The sequence below is a fragment of the Ochotona princeps genome, chromosome 7, assembly GCF_030435755.1.
Source record: "Ochotona princeps isolate mOchPri1 chromosome 7, mOchPri1.hap1, whole genome shotgun sequence".
In the NCBI taxonomy this organism is placed as follows: domain Eukaryota; kingdom Metazoa; phylum Chordata; class Mammalia; order Lagomorpha; family Ochotonidae; genus Ochotona; species Ochotona princeps.
In genome coordinates this window covers 86,916,888-86,934,742 of record NC_080838.1, presented here as the reverse complement: position 1 = coordinate 86,934,742, position 17,855 = coordinate 86,916,888, and the positions used below count along the sequence as shown (strand labels likewise).

Genomic DNA, 17,855 nt, shown 5'->3' with positions numbered 1-17,855 from the left:
GTACAGAACTGGCCATGATGTGAGCAGAGGTTGTCACCCATTCCCTTGGGGCATCGCTACTGTACGCATGGCCCTGTGACAAAATCCCAATTGTAAGATGCATTCAGTCACATAGTTGCCAGGGCACTGCCAATCATGCCCTGGGTCAGAAAGCTAAGGGAGTAATTTACTTGCACCACGGCAAACCAGGGCAACTCACCTGCCACTAACTTAAAATGTCGTCAGGGTAATGAGCACATGCAAAATGCAGACATGCCTGTAAATTCTTCTCTCTCCCCTCTCAGGGGCGTGAAAGTTGACCATGTGATTGAAAACCAGCTTGACTTCCAGTTTTCAGGAAATATGGTGTTCTCATTATTCCTTCGCTCTGTAGCATCCATGTACTCACACACACACACACCATAATATCTCTGCACATTGCTTAGTTTATAAGAACACAGATGTATCTAGGCACATCGCATTAATTCTCCTAAGGAAAATAATCATATTCTAGAGGAGTAAAATCTATCCTTGCTTGCAGGAGACTTCTGGATTGTGGCAGCTATTTAGTAAACCTAAGCAGTAACCTTTGTAATAGAAGTTAGTAGTTGTGGTACTAGTAATTGAAGGTATGTTACAATATTAGCAGGTGGGTTGCAAGAGATTTAGGCATATGCTGCAAACATTTGCAAATTTTGGAGTACGTATAAATTTATACCTCAAAATCTTGTTAAATTTAAATTTGCAAATGCAGGAACCGTCAGCATAATATTAAATGTGAAACTTCCTTAGCTAACACCCATCACAATGGATTAACCACAGCAGTGAATAGATTAATGTATATATTTACTGGACCTGGAAGAATCAGACAGAACGGTTTTTACGATCACAATGCAGTTCCTTAGATTCTTTACAGGCTTGTTATGATTGAATCAGACACATCAGGGCATCACAAAGGTCTCATTTAGTTTCCTTGCAGTAACTCAGTACTGCCACATGCAAACACACTAACAAAAAGGCCTTGTAGGATATGATGACAACAATAAAATCCATGAGGCTAAAATAGGAAAAGTACTCATTTTGCTCTTTTTGGGAAATTTTTGGTATAGTAAGTATTCTAAACTTATATAGATATTCCAATGTTTTACCTAATGATGGAGTTTTTTCTAGCCAGGACACCTGAGAATTGTAGGCATGAGCGCCACTTCTTGCGAGTCTTTAAACTTCATATTTTAAATAAGATGCATTTCATTTCACCAATCTAAGAGGTGGTGGAATGAACTTGATTGTAGCATCTTTTCCAATTTATATTTTTGTCAAGGATTTCACTTCAGTTTCCAACAGAACTGGATCTTTTCTGTGGATGAATACCTGGGACAGCAACAACTCCCACGTTGTCCATGGTGACCTCTTCACTCAGGTCAAGGGTCATTTCAGGCTCTGTGTTACAGGACTGAAAGATAAATGCCTAAAGATTTCCTTTCAAAATACTTGCAAAATTTCCACTGCTGGATATGGGAAACAAGCGGCAGCCTGCTGCGGAGGAGGGGGCTCAGGCATTTGTCTGCAGAGTCAGCACGTCTACAGTGCTCTGGGAGTCCCCACACATACTTGTCCTGGTCTTTGTGCTTGACTGAGTCTCTGTCCTCTCAGGCAGCCATGACTTTAACGCTGTCTCATCTTCAACAATGCACTGGTAAAGCCGTATGCCACCTGCTGAGCCAATCATCGGAGGAAGATCCCAATTTCAAATATCCAGATGGCCAGATACAGTTTTGTCCTTCTGCACATTTTCAGTGAAATCTGTGACTATCCCTAGCACAGAAGAGATACTTACACACTTCATGTAAAAATCTATTATTCAAAAGAGACGAATGCTGGCGCCAATGTTACTGTTACTTTACAATTTGTAAATGTAATCCCTTGGAAAATTTATCTAAATGGGTCTCTAGCAGAGAAAATAATTTCATCATAGCAACAGATCTCAATGGTTTGAATAAATAATTGTCTATATATCAAACAAGTATATTGGCAAAAATGATTTCAGTTTGCCTGCTAAAGTGCTGTTGAAAACACAATAGTTGTCCCAATAGATGCCAGAAGGAAACACCAAGTATGCATTAATGTTGTCAATTTTTTCTTGTTTTGTGTTCTGGACATATTTTCATTTTGTTTTCTTATTTGATGGCAGCTTCTTTTGTGGATTTTTAAAGATCATTTATGTTAATAATTTATGGAAACACACAGAAAATGCACAAGTTGACATTATACATTGATTGATTTTTGGTTTGCGAACCCATTACTTTCTGCATTGAATTGGCTTTCAAGGTGTGAACACAGTGTGTGAACAACAACCACACCAACACCCACTGAAAAGACAACGCATGCTGTCTCAACCAGTAGCTCATTCCCTCTCTCCCCAGATGCACATTTCTGCCCAGGAAGAAAGAATGCCATTACATTTATGACTTAAGTCAAACTTCGAGTACTATGGATCACTGTGCATATCTTGCATTTATTAAGTAGAACTGCATAATAGCCAACATTGTAATCCTGGTTTCAACATTGTCCTGTGACAGTATCAATGTGTAGGTATTTGACGATGGTAAGCATTTGGTTTGATGTGTCTTTCATGGTACCCATGGACTATCTTATTTTTCCTGATGGCGAGCACTGTGGCTGTACCCCACTGCTTGCTTTGGCAGTGGAGCACTGGGAGTGTCATTTACACAAGTCTGTATGTCTGTTCTAAGAACAGGAATGTTGGTTTGTAAGCTCTTTTCACTTTAAGTGGGTTTTTCTAGACTACACTCTAACCAACAATGGAGTAAAGATCAAATTGCTGACCGTTTTTGGTCAAAGCCAGATATCTTTTCTTTCTGGGGCCTTTGCCTAACTGAAGCTCATACAGGTGGCTTCCAGAACACAAAAAGCTGTATTTATGTGGAATAACCCATTTCCCATGTGATATAAGGTTCAACTAATTATGTAAAGAAATCGGCTTCCTCACGGTGCTCTTCTCTCATCTTGGTCAAAATATTCCCTGGACGTTTCCCTGGTTCTGTATTTTCTACCACTGATATCCCTGCCCTTCCTTGTACAAGTGCCATAGACTTTTAGTTCTAATGCTTGAATGGTGACTCAGACATCAAATCCTGCAGAAACACACAGGCCCTCCGTGCAAAGCAGATTGAGGGGTCTGGGAGATGGGGAATGCTGAGCCCCTGATCTTGGGTGAAACACAGCTCGATTATCATTAAGAGGTGGGGGTGACTGCATTTGGGGGGCAGGTGCCTGGAGGCAGGATTGCTGGATCATGAGGTAGTTCTGCTTTTTAATTTCTCTAGAAACCTCCAAGAAACTCTCACTTCACAAAGATAATCACACTTCTGTGCTTATTGCAGTATTTTTTGCAAAAGCTCAGACATGGAATCAATGTGCCTGTGCACCAGTGAATGCTTACGTACCAATGTACTGTGAACCTTACTAGAAACCAATGAAATCCTGTGGATGAACAATGAAGACATTGGTAAGTGACGTTAGCCAAGCATGGAAAGAAAAACTGACCCCCCCCAAAAAAAAGGAAAAAACATTTTATAATGGAACTTACATGCCAAATCTTTCACAAAGGAAAAGAAAGAGAGTAAACAGACAGATATAGAGAATAAGAGTGATCCTCAGGGCAAGGCTCGGGGGAGGACACAGAAAAGTGGTTACAGGATTCAAAAATCTGTAGGATGAGCACATTTAGAGGTCTTACGCACAGAACAGAGACTATGGTAGAATAGTACTACACTCTACATGGGGTCTATTCTGAGGAAGTCGACCATAGCTATTCTTCCTACAAAGTGAAAGAGTAAGCGTGAGGTGATGGGATGTCACCATTTTTCTGTCTACCATACCCTGTTACATCACATTGTATATCTTTAGTGCATACAGCACAAATAATTTAGAGCTACTCGGATCTGGAGACTGATATTCATCACTCACAACATGTTGCGTGTGACTGGCAGTTGGAGGCCTCTGCTTCCTGGCCCCAGGTCATCGCACCTGTGGAGTCACAGGTGGGTTCTTGCACCTGCTGCTGCTCACAGCTCTGCACAGCTTTAGGTGTGTGTGAATCCTGCTCTAGATAGCCATTCCTCTGCGTGTGATGGCATTTAATTTCACTCCATTGGTTCTCACAGCCACACTGAGGCAGGAAATATGAGAATGATTGCTATTTTAAGAGTATTTATTTATTTTACTTGAAAGCCAAAATTATTGAGAGAGAGAAGGAGACACACAGAGAGATCTTCTATCCACTGGTTCAATCCCCAAGCATCTGCTCCATCTGGGACTGAGTGGTCCAAAGCCATGCACCAGGAGCTTCTTCTGGGTCTCCTGCTTAGGGCTTAGTCCATCCTTTGCTATTTCATAAGCCATTAGCATAGAGTTAGATCAGAAGTGGAGCAGTTGGGACATGAAACTATGCTCATATTAGATGTGCACAACACAGGTGGAGGGTTAGCCTGAAAAGCCTCGGTAGTGGTTCCATTATTTTCATTATTTGTCTTTCACAAACTAATAAACAGGCTCACACTTGCCCAAGCAAGGTAAGAATTCCCCACGGCGCAACCCAGGCTGGTATTTGGTGTGGATCTCGCTCCTTGACCACTGGAAGCAACACAAAAAATCAGACTGATTCCTTCATGACTCCAACGAGGAACACCACGGGTACATTTGAACTAAATTAATGAGGATTCCAAACACAAAAGCACAAAAATGCCCAACAGACAAAAAACACTTTTTGATAAAAATGCCTACAAGTCTGGGAAATATGGAAATGTGCTGAAAAAATAGTTGCTAAAATCGTATATTTCAAAATAATTTCTGAAAATATTTATTTGTTATTTTTTTGGATGGCAGATCAGATTTACAGAGAGAAAGAGACACAGAGAAGGATCTTGCATTTGCTGGTTCACTCCCCAGGGGCTGAGCTGATCTGAAGTCTGGAGCCAGGAGCCTCTTTAGGGTCTCCCAAGTTTTAGGACATCTTTTACTGCTCTTCCAGGCTACAAGCAGGAAGCTGGAAGGGAAGTGAAGCAGCCAAGACATAAACCAGTGCCCACATGGGATCCCAGCAACTGCAAGGTGAGGATTTAGCCCTTAAACCATCATGCCAGGCCTTAAAATAATTCTATGTGAATAAATTTCTAGGTCAAGTTCAGCAAAATTTAATTTGTTTTAAAAAAAAGCATGTGTCCCTAGTTTGATATTCAACTTGCCAGTTTATCTGATATTTCTCTTATTTAGTTTTGAGAAAATGCAGCTTTCTTTCCTTAACTGTAAGGACAATGACTATCCTGGAAGCACTTTCCCATCTCGGCACTCAGTGCAGTCCCTGCAGCCCACTCCAAAACGTTCAACGTGATAAACACGGGGCTACCTCAAAGAACAGGACTAAAAGGTAAGCTTATTTTAGTACAAAACTGTCGCCGCCCTGCAGCGACACTAAAATGATGAGGAATCTTGAGAGTCTGGAAAATACAGGAACCGACTGCAACCGGCACACACACACCGAATGAACACAAACACAAACGAACACACACACCGAACGAACACACACACCAACGAACACACACCCCGAACGAACACACACACACCGAACGAACACACACACAAACGAACAAACGAAAAGCCGAACCAAAAAGAAGGCGAACCAAAAAGGTTTATTGCCGAAAACGGGCTGCTTATACACCATTCTGCACCAATCACTTCTTCCCGTGGGTCCACGGGGCGCTATCTGATAGGCCAGCAACTGTGGGGGGCATTAGCCTATCTCTGCGACTTCCTGTTTGTCTGCTGGTGAGACAAATCCCGCCTCCTGGCCCTCGGCCAGCCGCCATCTTGTGACCACCTAACATACATGTGGGGTGGGTCGCTCCCCACACAAAACATTCTGAAACACATGTGTGGTTTCCTTTTTTATAAATGTGCCTTCCATGTACTTTTTGAAGACCTATCAAGGGCTTCAGAAGGTCTTTTGGAAGGTTTTTTTGCACCAAGATAAATTTATCTTTTAGTTCCATGTTCCACGAGCTTCTGAAGAGTCCTAGGATCACAGGATGGTGTTAATGTGGGTAACACATTTTGTTCAGACTCTCTGAATTCCATCTTTTTTTTTTAAAATCAGATCAGATGAGAGCAAGTGCAAGACACAGTTTGAACAAATGACACCATTCTATGACTTTCGCATGTTTCCATGAAAACAGAAAATACTTTGCATATTACTCAAAAAAGTGATGACTTTCAATTTTGCCACAAGTGGTTCTGAATTACGATACAGTAAGTCAGCCGGTGGCAACACAGGAAGGCTAGCTGCTGCTTTGTTGAAAATGTTCAGGCAATGGAAACGCTGCCCTCATTAAGAGAAGCTCTTTGGCATCCACTCTTTAAATCACAGACACTTGTCATAAATCATCTGTGAAACGCTCTTCAGCCTCCAGGTGTGGGATGCAATTGTGTTTTTGTTTAAAACATTGAATTTTGCCATGTCATAGCATTGCGGGTAAGCATTTTTTACCACCACATTATGTTCAAGCATATGCAATTAGATTTGTAGAATGTTGATTGGCAATGTGAAAGTGAGCTAACTGACCTCACAGTTTCTTCACACTGTCTGCTAAGTGGACAGGGGTCGCTGAGTGGACACTTGGCAGCGCCTGCCCTGGCACCCTGGCAGCCTAGAGCAGGAGGCCAGCTGGGCTGGAGGAAAAGATGGATGTGCAGAGATCAGGAAAAGCCAGGATGCTGGGACTCTCTTCACTTGCGTTTTCCCTCATTTGTCTTGAACAACCTGCAAAGAATGCCCTTCAGGTAGAGTAAGTCCAGAATTTGGGGGGATTTTAAGGACAAAACTTGCTTGTGAACTTTGTTAAAACCTTGGTGCTACAGCACTTGAGGATGATACACATTCATTGAAATAACAACGATCGTTGGGGGACAGGCTCCAAAGTAGACTTGCACAAATAGCTCACAGGCTCAACAAGATAGCCACTGGTTCTGTGTCACACTCACAGGCTCAACAAGATAGCCACTGGTTCTGCGGCACGCTCACAGCTCACGTGATAGCCACTGGCTCTGCAGAGGTGCAGGCAACATCTGAGGGCTGGGGTTCCTGGCCAGATCTGCACCCTGTGGCACAGCCACATTCCTAGTTCCTGCTCTTTCTCTGGCTCTTTCCTCATTCTTGTCACCACAAGCTTTTCCAAAACCTATGAGAGGCCAGAGGGTCCTTATGGGTCTTTTATTGTTTCAGAAATGTTTAAAGTTATGGATATTGAGAGCAGACCATCTACTATTGCCAATATCTACAAGGCCATGATTCACTGGATTAGCAGAATGTTGGACTTGTGACTGGCTGAAGGACTATGCTATTGTAATAATACGGGGGTAGTGTGTGGGGTGATGAGGAGGGAGCAAGGAGAGGTAGGGGGTAATCCTTATACCTACAAAACTATATATTGGAAAGTAATAATAGTAAAAAAAATAGGAAAACTATGAAGTCATGGATAAAGAAAGCATTTCTGCCTGTCGGAACAGTGGCTCAATTGACTAAATCCTCAGCCCACAAGGGCCAGATCCCATATGGGCACAGCCTGCTCTGCCAGCTGTTCCACTTCCCTTCCAGCTTCCTGCTTATGGACTAAGAAAGCAGTAGAGGATGTCCCAAGTCCTTGGGACCCTGCACCAATGTGAGAGGCCAGGAAGAGGCTCCTGGCCCCTGCCTTTGGATTGGCTCAGCTCCAGCTGCTGCAACCATTTGATAAGAGAGCTAGCTGATGGAGGATCTTTTCATCTCTGTTTTTCTCTGTAAAATCTGCCTTTCTAATAAAAATGAATACATTAAAAAGAAAGAAATTAAAAATTAAGAAGAAGGAAAAAGAAAGAAAGAAAGAAAGAAAGAAAGAAAAAGAAGAAAGAAAGAAAGAAAGAAAGAAAGAAAGAAAGAAAGAAAGAAAGAAAGAAAGAAAGGAAGGAAGAAAGAAAGAAAGAAGCAGCATTTGTGATGCTTGAATGGGCCCCAATCTATTTCCTTTCTGCAGCAACGTGAGTTCCTGAGCTTTAGGATTTAACTTATGAACACTATTTTGACAGCATGATTGCACACTGACAGACATGTTACTAATGACCAATTATGATAGGAATTTGGTGATCACCAAAATCAAATTTAAAGTAAGTTTTAGTTCCAATAAAAAATGAGCCTAGCTTTATCCTTTTATAGCCACAGAAGGGATTTACTTCAAAAGAAGCATGGTTTCTGAGAAAAGAGTTACAAAATATCCAAATATCCACATCTTATGGACAGCCATGATGAGAGCAGTTACTTGTGAGTAGGAACTGTCTAGATATTAACCCACAAAGTGGCAGCAATATAAGCCCGTGTACATAGGAATATACCCAGGCATCACAAATGCAAGTTCTTCCCTCTCTCCCTGCATTGCCTCCCACCCAGCACTGGGTAAGGAAAGAGGGGACAAACAGTGGGTTCTGGAACAGGGCCAAGTCCAATTCTGGCTCACGGTCCCAACCCCACTGCAGCCCAAATGTGCCTCAGGATGTGTCCATCTCCGTCAGCCTGCCCCTGCTCTGTTATCATTACCCAGGGTGTTGTAGCTGACCTAGCTCCGCCACCCCTCGGGCAAAGCCGGCCCTGGAACTCCAGCTCCAGCTCCATTCTAGCCGTGGGAAGAAGAGTTTGCTTAAAACTGTGGAAGGACCCAACCCCATGCCCCACGCCTCCTCCTTCCCTCTCTCCCTCTGCCTGTTCCCTTCTCCCTTGACCATGCACCTGAGCAGAGGACTCTCTTCTTCCTTCTGCTTCGGAGACAGCTGCCTTTCTGTTGGGATCAGACCTCCCAAGGGAAACACCGGTGGGACACATGCTCATGGATCTAATCCAACTATGGACCTGTGCCTTCCTGGACAGAATAAAATCTTAAAAGCCTCTCTGAGACTTAGACATTCTGCACCAGCCTGTAATTGCCAAATCTCCACTCTGAAGTAGGCAAGATGCCTGGGATTCTCTGTGCAAAGAGGAAGAAAACAGATTGAAAGAAAAAAAAAAAAGAAAACTATCAAAGCGAAGGCATTCTGTGCCTGCTCAGGCATCCCATGGACTATTCCATTCTGAGCATGCTGTGGGGTAGGCAGCTAGTTCAGGGTCTCAAGCTTGGAAGCCACTCATCCCACCACCTAGGTGTTTCCTCCTGCCCACCTGTGATGCTCACCTATCATCACCTGGAACCTGAGAGGGGGCGGTATTATATTGCTGTGCAATCACTCCCCTCACAAGCCCCCATAAAGGTTTGAGATAGGGAGGGACTCGCTCTCTTGGTCACATACTTCTGTCACTCTGATCCCTGACCTCCCCATTACCTGCTTATTCTCTGGCTTTCTTTGGACAGACTCCAAAAACAGCTCCTGAGCATGACCCTGTATGTCTGCATCCCTCACCCTCTGATCACTGCTGGGGCAGAACAGTGAAGATGTTAATGCTAAGATGCTATTTCTAATTTGTGTACTTCCAAGGGTCCCAGGAGAGGTAAGCCCTAGTAGTGGTGGAATGTGGATAGAAAAGCCAGGGAAAGGTGAATGTTTGCAGCTTTGTAAGTGTATCTGGTTGTTTGCTGTATGTCTCGTTGTATAACTTATGTTGTTGGGGAACCTGGGAAATAGGTCTTCAGCTTAATGGATGGACTTCAGGGTAATGACTGTTTGCTCCTCTTTGGGTTTCAATTGATTGGATAGCCATATGGACTTGTCATTTGATAATTTCTAGTGGGCTCTGTCATCAACAAGCTTGGTTAACAGAGACTCCTTAATATACCCTAGACTTGTCTGGTGTGATCTCAAACCCCGCAGCAAGCAGATTCCCTGATCCCAGTCACAGCTTCTACTTCTGACCCAGTTCTTGCTAATGCCTACTCTGGAGGCAACAACAGTGGTTCAAGTAGTTGCATCCTGAGCACTCACAAGGGCAGCCTGGATCCAGTGCTGGTCATCTGGCACTGACTTGTCCAGTGCTGGTCACCTGACACCAACGGATCCAGTGCTGGTCACCTGACACCAACTGATCCAGTGCTGACCACCTGCTACCAACTGATCCAGTGCTGACCACCTGACACCAACTGATCCAGTGCTGGTCACCTGACACCAACTGATCCAGTGCTCGTCACCTGACACCAACTGATCCAGTGCTCGTCACCTGACACCAACTGATCCAGTGCTGGTCACCTGACACCAACTGATCCAGTGCTGGTCATCTGCTACTGACCGATCCAGACTCTGCTGAAGGGGGCGGGGGTTCTCCAGTAAACCAGTACAGGAGCTCTCTCTCCCTCCTGGCATTCTCTTTCCCTACCTATCTATTTATATCTCATTCTATCTCTATCTCCTTACCTCTCAAAAAAAGCCTTTAATTAAAACGTAATAATAATAAATTGACAGCGTCAGCGCCGCCCACTCTGAGTCCTAGAACAGCAAGTATCCATAATGATAGGTATAACCATCTACCATATAAACCTAATGAGGCCAGCATCTCCAGGTTGGGGATAGTAAATGTTGGCAGTCATCAGTGCCAGTTAGTCTCCAACACAGAAGTGCAGCTGTCTGCCTAGATGCAGGGAAGGTGGCAGAGCTACCTCAGCTGGCCCTTGACTTCCACAGACTGGTATCTCCCAGGGTCCTGGGCCCCTCTACCCTCCACATTGGTGTCCCTGGGGCCTGGGTCCCTCTATCCCCCCACATTGGTGTCTCCCTGGGGCCTGGGCTCCTCTACCCCCACCAACCGGTTTCTCCCTGGGACCTGGGCCCCTCTTCCACTACAGACTGGTGTCTCCTGGGGCCTGGGCCCCTCTACCCCACCAATTGGTGTCTCCCTGGGGCCTGGGTCCCTCTACCCCCACAGACTGGTGTCTCCCAGGGACCTGGGCCCCTCTACCCCCACAGACTCATGTCTCCCAGGGACCTGGGCCCCTCTACCCCCACAGACTGGTGTCTCCCAGGGACCTGGGCCCCTCTACCCCTACAGACTGGTGTCTCCCAGGGACCTGGGCTCCTCTACCCACACAGACTGGTGTCTCCCAGTGACCTGGGCCCCTCTACCCCCACAGACTGGTGTCTCCCAGGGACCTGGGCTCCTCTACCCCCACAGACTGGTGTCCTTGGGGCCTGGGCTCCTCTACCCCCACAGACTGGTATCCCTGGGGCTTGGGGTCCTCTTGCTCCTGCCTCCCCTTTCAACAGGAGACACCCCTCAGACAGGAAGGGGAACACTGAAATAAGTGGGGATCATGAAAATCTTAGGGACTGCTTCTCTTCTGTCTGCCAAAACTTTTTCAAAATTAACATTGAAAAATTCACACATCAAAAACATGAACTTTTCAGACCCTCAGGCAATATGACTTCTGCAAGTTTTGATCATTATGGACAGAAAGGGACAATCAAAGCATGAATACACCAGGTAGATTTTTTTAAATAAGAATGGATAAAAAATCAATTGCAGATTTCACTGCTTTATGGACATTAACAATGTCAGAACATTTTTTAATTTAATTCCCTATAGGAAAAAAATGAAAGAAATGTTTTGTAACATTTTCCAACAGCTTGGAGTATGTTGAACTGTTCAACAGGAGTACCAATGCCATAATATTTTTGTGTGCTTTTCTCCAATACATTTTTTTTCTAATTTTTACAATATCTTTATTTAAATACACTTATTTTCTGACATAAGAGAAACTTTGACTTAAAATATCTGCTGATGAACAGTGATGAGAGTAGAAAATACAATACTTATTTTAATCCTCAGCTCATAAACTCCATCATGAGAAAATAAAGTGGAAGAGAGGTAACATCTGTTTGGAAAGATAAAGAATTTTCTTTTTCTTCATTAGAAATGAGAAGCTCATATTGATATCTATAAATAAATCCTGACACCTCTTTAGGAAGAGGTAAGTTTTATTTTATTTTATTTTTGACTGATATGAAAATGACTGAGTGACACATAAAGAAATGAAGAGCCCCTGACAGAGGGTGTCACACACTATGGCTAACACTGCCTGCACAGGTGGGTCATCATCAGATCACGCCAACATAAGGCAGGCAGTCATTAATTGAGCACCCACACTTGCAGCAGTAGAAAATAAAATCACTGTCTAATAAAATAAATGCTTTGTGAGTACATCCTTATTTTCTCATTTAATTGGCAATTTGATATTAATGTAGAATAAGTGAACTTCATTTTACAGGTGTCACATTTTCTAAGGTCTCATAGATTATGAATGTTATGTAGTATCATGAACATCCTGAGAAAATGGTTACATGGCTTACTTAGGTTTTTTTCCTAAATTTTCATTTTCAATGCATATTATTAAATACAATATTGGGTTATTTATTTCTTTTAAAATATCATGAATGATGTACATCTGAAAATACTACTTTTGGATACAATGTGATCATAATATTTTAAAGAAAGCACAATTTCTGTAGAGACATTTATCCCAAGAACTCTTTGGTTACAAAACTGTATCTCAATTTTCCTGTAAAAGCTTAGCATTACTCTAGGGAATACAAATATGAGCGTAGTTATATTTATAAAACCAAGTAAGTCAAATGTCCAATATAACATTCCCCAGAATAATTGGTAGTTTAAAATAATTGCATCTATGGGGTGAGGGAAATGACATGTCAGGCTAGTCCTCCCCCTACAACATCAGGCATCCCACATGGCTGCCAGTTCGTGTTCTGGCTGCTCCACTTCTGATCCAGCTGCTTATGGCTTGGCAAAGCAGTGAAGGATGGGCCAAGTCCTTGCGCCCCTGCACCTGGAGGGGGCTTCTGGTTTCTGACTTTGGATTGGCTCAGGTCTGGCCATTGCGGCCATCTGGGGAGTGAACCAGAGGGTGGAAAATCTCTTTCTCTCTCTCTGTCATTCTTTCAAATAAAAATAAATAAATCTTTTTAAAAACTTATTGTGCAAACAGGTCTTTAAAAGCATTTAAAATCATTTAATTTCATACATGAATTCCTCACAGCCACAATGCTGTAAGAATTTAGGCATGGCATACATTCTTTGGGACTATTCTGTTTCATAGATGTCTGTGTTGTGCCTGAACTGCACGCAGCAGCAGGCATCTGAGCTGTGACCCCAGTCATTTAAGGGTGCAGGGGCTCAAGCACATCCCCAGTATTAGGCCCTAGTGTGACTGAGTCCTTCCTATCGCAGTGTGGAATGCATCGTTGGCATCAGAAACTCCTTTCTTCACATTTTCCTGACACGGCTCAGGAGGTCCATTCATTCATTCTACACTGATTCATGAACATTCAGGAGTGGACAATGCATTGTTGCCTCACCTTTGTGGCCCTTATCTCAGACCTGTTATGCAGGTGCACACCAGGATGCTGGGGTCAGAAGTGAGCCCAATGAAACAAGGCTGCAGTTACCAGAGACAGGCACACATTAACTCTTTATGGTTATGCTGCCAACTGATGAAAATACAAACGGTGCACTGATTTTTGCAAGTGACATAAAGTAGATGGAAAAACCATATTGAAAAGAACACACTTGACTCTGAAGAGCTGAATCTAACGTAGAATAACAGATTCTATAAGGACATTTTAGTTAAGTCTCAAGTTTTCACAAGTGAATCACACAAGTGAAGATTGTATACTTGCTGGTTTAGGCACTGATGGCTTTGTCACTATTGATGGTGACCAGAGGAAGTCATCATGGGCTGGCAAAGGGCCTCCAGTACTCCATGCATGTTCATATCTGACATTAGGATCCAGGGTTCCCTCATCATGTGTTTGTATGTTGGCACCATTGGCAAACCTGTTTCCAGGACCTGCATCAGGCACAGGGCACAGGCAGCCATCAGGGTAAAAAGAAGGACAGTGATGAAGGACAGTCCATGGGCGTCTCAGGGTCTTTGTGAGCCAAGGCTCTGACATGACCTCCAGTATGGTCTTGAAAGTAGGTGGTAAATAGCCTTGCAAGACAGAAGTGGAGATGGACCTTTGCTGAAGTACACAGGAGTTTCTTTCCCTTTGATGTAAGAATGCGTCTTAGATTTTAAAAATGTGTCTAGAGATCACTGCACTTAGATCAAGTGGGGAACGGACCTATCTTGCCCACTTTCACAAATGCCTTAACTGGAATCCCTTGTCCACCTGCATTAAAGAGCTTTCAGGGGTCATCTGCACAGCCCTGTGGCAATGATGACTGCAAAGTGGCACCTGTGGCTTTGGGTCTCTGGTGACCAGGCACCACGGGGCAGTAGGTTACTTCACAGGCTGCTGGGGACTCAAAGGCTTACTGTCTGCAAGACATTGGAATTGAGCTTGGCATGTGAAGAAAGCAACTGATTTCATGACACTCCAGTATAATTATTTGGTTTCAGATAGGATGATCTTTATCAAGACATCCAATGAAAACCCTAGTAAGTGCTCTGTTTGGAAAACACAAATTGCAGATAAAGCAAACAACACAAGCACTTCCTAGGCCAATATCTAAGGGGCAAGAGGGCCTATGTGGACCCTAAAATACTGTACATACACCGTGTGTTATATCAACACATTATTAATACACATACATGCATGGGCACTTGGCTTATTTGTTTTAAAAACGTATTAATATAAAAAGAGCAGATTTCATGTATTCTGTAGATGGAGCTCCAAGAAGACAACCACACCTCCATCACTCCTGTACATATATATCCATCTCTATTAGACAATTATAGAAACTTGAAAACTGTTTCTGACCAACACAGTGTGAAGGGAAACTGACCTTGGGGAAATGCATACATGTATATATGCACAAGCATGTGCAAAACCATGCATAGAATTTGACATACACATGGATACGCATGTGTGCATGTGTTCAGTTTTCCCACTTCAGCCCTTTCATCAATTAAGGATGAAGTTGCCTCACTCAGAGCTTTTGCTTACAGCAGACGTGAAATGCCAGCTCTCTGCAGCCACCCTTCAGACTCGGTTCTGCATTAAGCAGTCAGCACAGGCTTGCTTCCTGCTTGCACACAGCACATGATGCAGATCCAACTGTCACCTTGTCAAACTTTCACCCAAGACATGCGTCCAACAGCCTTGCCATGCTGTATTGGATGCTGGCATGCAGCACATCTCCAATGATCCAAATCCAGTCCCAGTAAATAATTAAAATGAGACAAATGAGCCTCCAGACTCAGCCTGTGAGAGATGCGTGAGCAGGAGAAATGCAAATGGAGACGTGGTGCCTTCTGCCAGTCGGTGAACCCACAGGGAAATGCTCTCCTGTTAGCAGCCGTCCAAACCGACCCAACCCGCAGAGCTCGAGACCCTCAGCCTTATCCACATGTTACTGTAACTGTTACAGAAATCTAACCAGCTGTTTCCTACTGACAGTGTACAGAGAAATGTGTCCTTGGGAAAACACGTATTTAAAGAACTTCAGAGTGACCAAATCTCTACTAAAACAGGAGGCTTTATTCTTACTCTGCCAAATTTCTTTAAATTGTATCATCTGAATAAAATAATCCCTGAATAATAGTCAAGTGGATTTCTGAGCCTTGAAATGCCAAGGAATGTAATGAATACACATATCTATCTTCAATAAACTTGAACAAGCGTTGGGAAAAAGTGAGTGTTCATTTGGAAGTTTGAGGATTCTTACAAAAATGCTAATGAGGTTTTTCCTTTTTGCTATGAATGCTATATTTATTTCCTTGTATCACTGAACAAATAGTGATATAAAAATGGACTCTAACATGAAAATTGGCTTTTTGCTGTTTAACAGCCTTTTAATTGAACATACTGGGAAGTGATTTTGTTATTTAATTTTATTCATTATAAATTTAAAGCAATTGTACATCTAAACATGCATTTTGAAATCAAAATTTCAACTGCATATATAAATGAGACCATTTTGCGTGCTTTAAAACAATGTTTTATGCAAGCACAAAATACTTCTCCTAATGTGCCATTTCCCTTTGAATTGCAAAAGGTCCCTAGACATAAATATACATTGTGGGGAGCAGGGTGCTAAAGCCGCTCCTGGGATTGGGAGGGGCCCTTGCAAGATGGCGGCTGGCCCAGGGCCAGGAGGCGGAGCTGGTCTTGCCAGCAGGTAAACAGGAAGTCACAGGGATAGGTTAATGCCCTTGCTGTGATTACTGGCCTATCATGTAGCGCCAAGTGGACCCACGGGGAGAAGTGATTGGTGGAGAACGGTATAAAAGTAGCCGGTAAAAGCTAGGCGGGGACAACTACGGACAGACGGACGGACAGACAGATGACAGATGCCGACAGACGGACGGATAGATGGGACGATGATGACAGACGGAGGGACTGGGACGACAGACATATGGATGGCAGACGGAGAAAGATGGGATGAGGGAGAAGGAGGACGGGCTGGAGGAAGGGTGCCAGAGAGAAGAAGCGGGGAGGAAAGCTTAGACCAATGGGGACAGGAGCAGCGGGGAGAAGGTTTTAAACGCAGCCACTTTTGGCAGTGAAGGGTTCGGTTGCGGTTCCGGCTTGTCCCGGACCCTCAAGAGTATGACTCGTCGTTTTAGTGTCGCCGCTGCTGGGCAGCAGTGACAATATTTGTTGTCCTTGGAGCCAGGAGCTATGCTTTACATTCCAAGTAAAGGCAACAAAATGGCATTTGCTGTTAGAATAAGAAACATACTGGGGTCAAGTGTTTCCTTTTTATGTGTACATGCTATATAATAACACAAAAGACTCAAGCGTCATGAGAACTAATAAATCATAGTGCCTCAGTACCAGGGGGGCCCTGCAGGGTCTGCCCCCCTTCCCAGGCCACTCAAGCCATGCCTCCTCCCAAAGTTCACAAGTATTAAACAAGCACATTTGTAAAAAGTCATTCGAACCAAGCAGGAGGACAGAGGGGTTTTAGGATTAGTTTTAAACCTATGAATAAAAACACGGTATACAGGGATCCCAATACATACATGGACACAGGATGCTTATGTGAGGCTCCATACATACCCCCAATACATGCATGGACACAGGCACCCTGTGTGAGGCTTCGTATGTACCCCCAATATATGCATGGACACAGGCACCCTGTGTGAGGCTCCATATGTACCCCTACACAACCCACAGCTTCCCCCCTCCCTTGTTTAAATGGTGAACTCAAGACAAATAGTTTGGAAATTTATCATCATTACCTTAAGGACTCTCAGAACATTTTTAGCAAAGTAGTACCCTTTTTTCCTCTCCACTTTTCTTTTAAAAATTATTGTATTGGAAGGACAGAGAGAGACAAGGATCTCCCATCCACTGGGTCAATCCCCAAATTCATCAACAGCTGAGCCTGAACACATGTGTCCCCTGGGGTAGCATAGCAGAGCACTGCTCATGTCTCCAGCGGAGCATGTGAGCAGGGAGCTGGAACTGGGAACTGAGCTGACACTTGAGCCAAGGCACTTGGAAATGGGATGTAAGTGACCTCACTGTTCCCAATCGCACACACACACACACACACACACACACCCCAGTGCCAAGCATCCTCCTGCAGGACACACACACACACACACCTTTATATACTACTGGCTTTCAAATTGGGAAGCTGGGAAGCTACATTCTTTCTAATTTTAGGTGAATTTTAATTTACTTTCAATGAAAATCGTGCACATTTCTAATGTGCACGGATGCTTCTGTGGGATGCACAATAATATGTCTTTGTGTTCAGCTGTGCGTAGATGTTTGTTGTGGGGAGCAGGGTGCTAAAGCCGCTCCTGGGACAGGGAGGGGTCGTTGCAAGATGGCGGCTGGCCCAGGGCCAGGAGGCAGAGCTGGTCTCCCCAGCAGGTAAA

At 43.8% G+C, this 17,855-nt stretch overlaps 1 protein-coding gene across 1 annotated transcript in view; it reads right to left on the bottom strand.

Moving 5' to 3' along the window:
- Positions 1-17,855, bottom strand: part of CSMD1 (CUB and Sushi multiple domains 1) — a 652,915-nt gene that overhangs the window by 58,052 nt on the left and 577,008 nt on the right. The window lies entirely within an intron of this gene.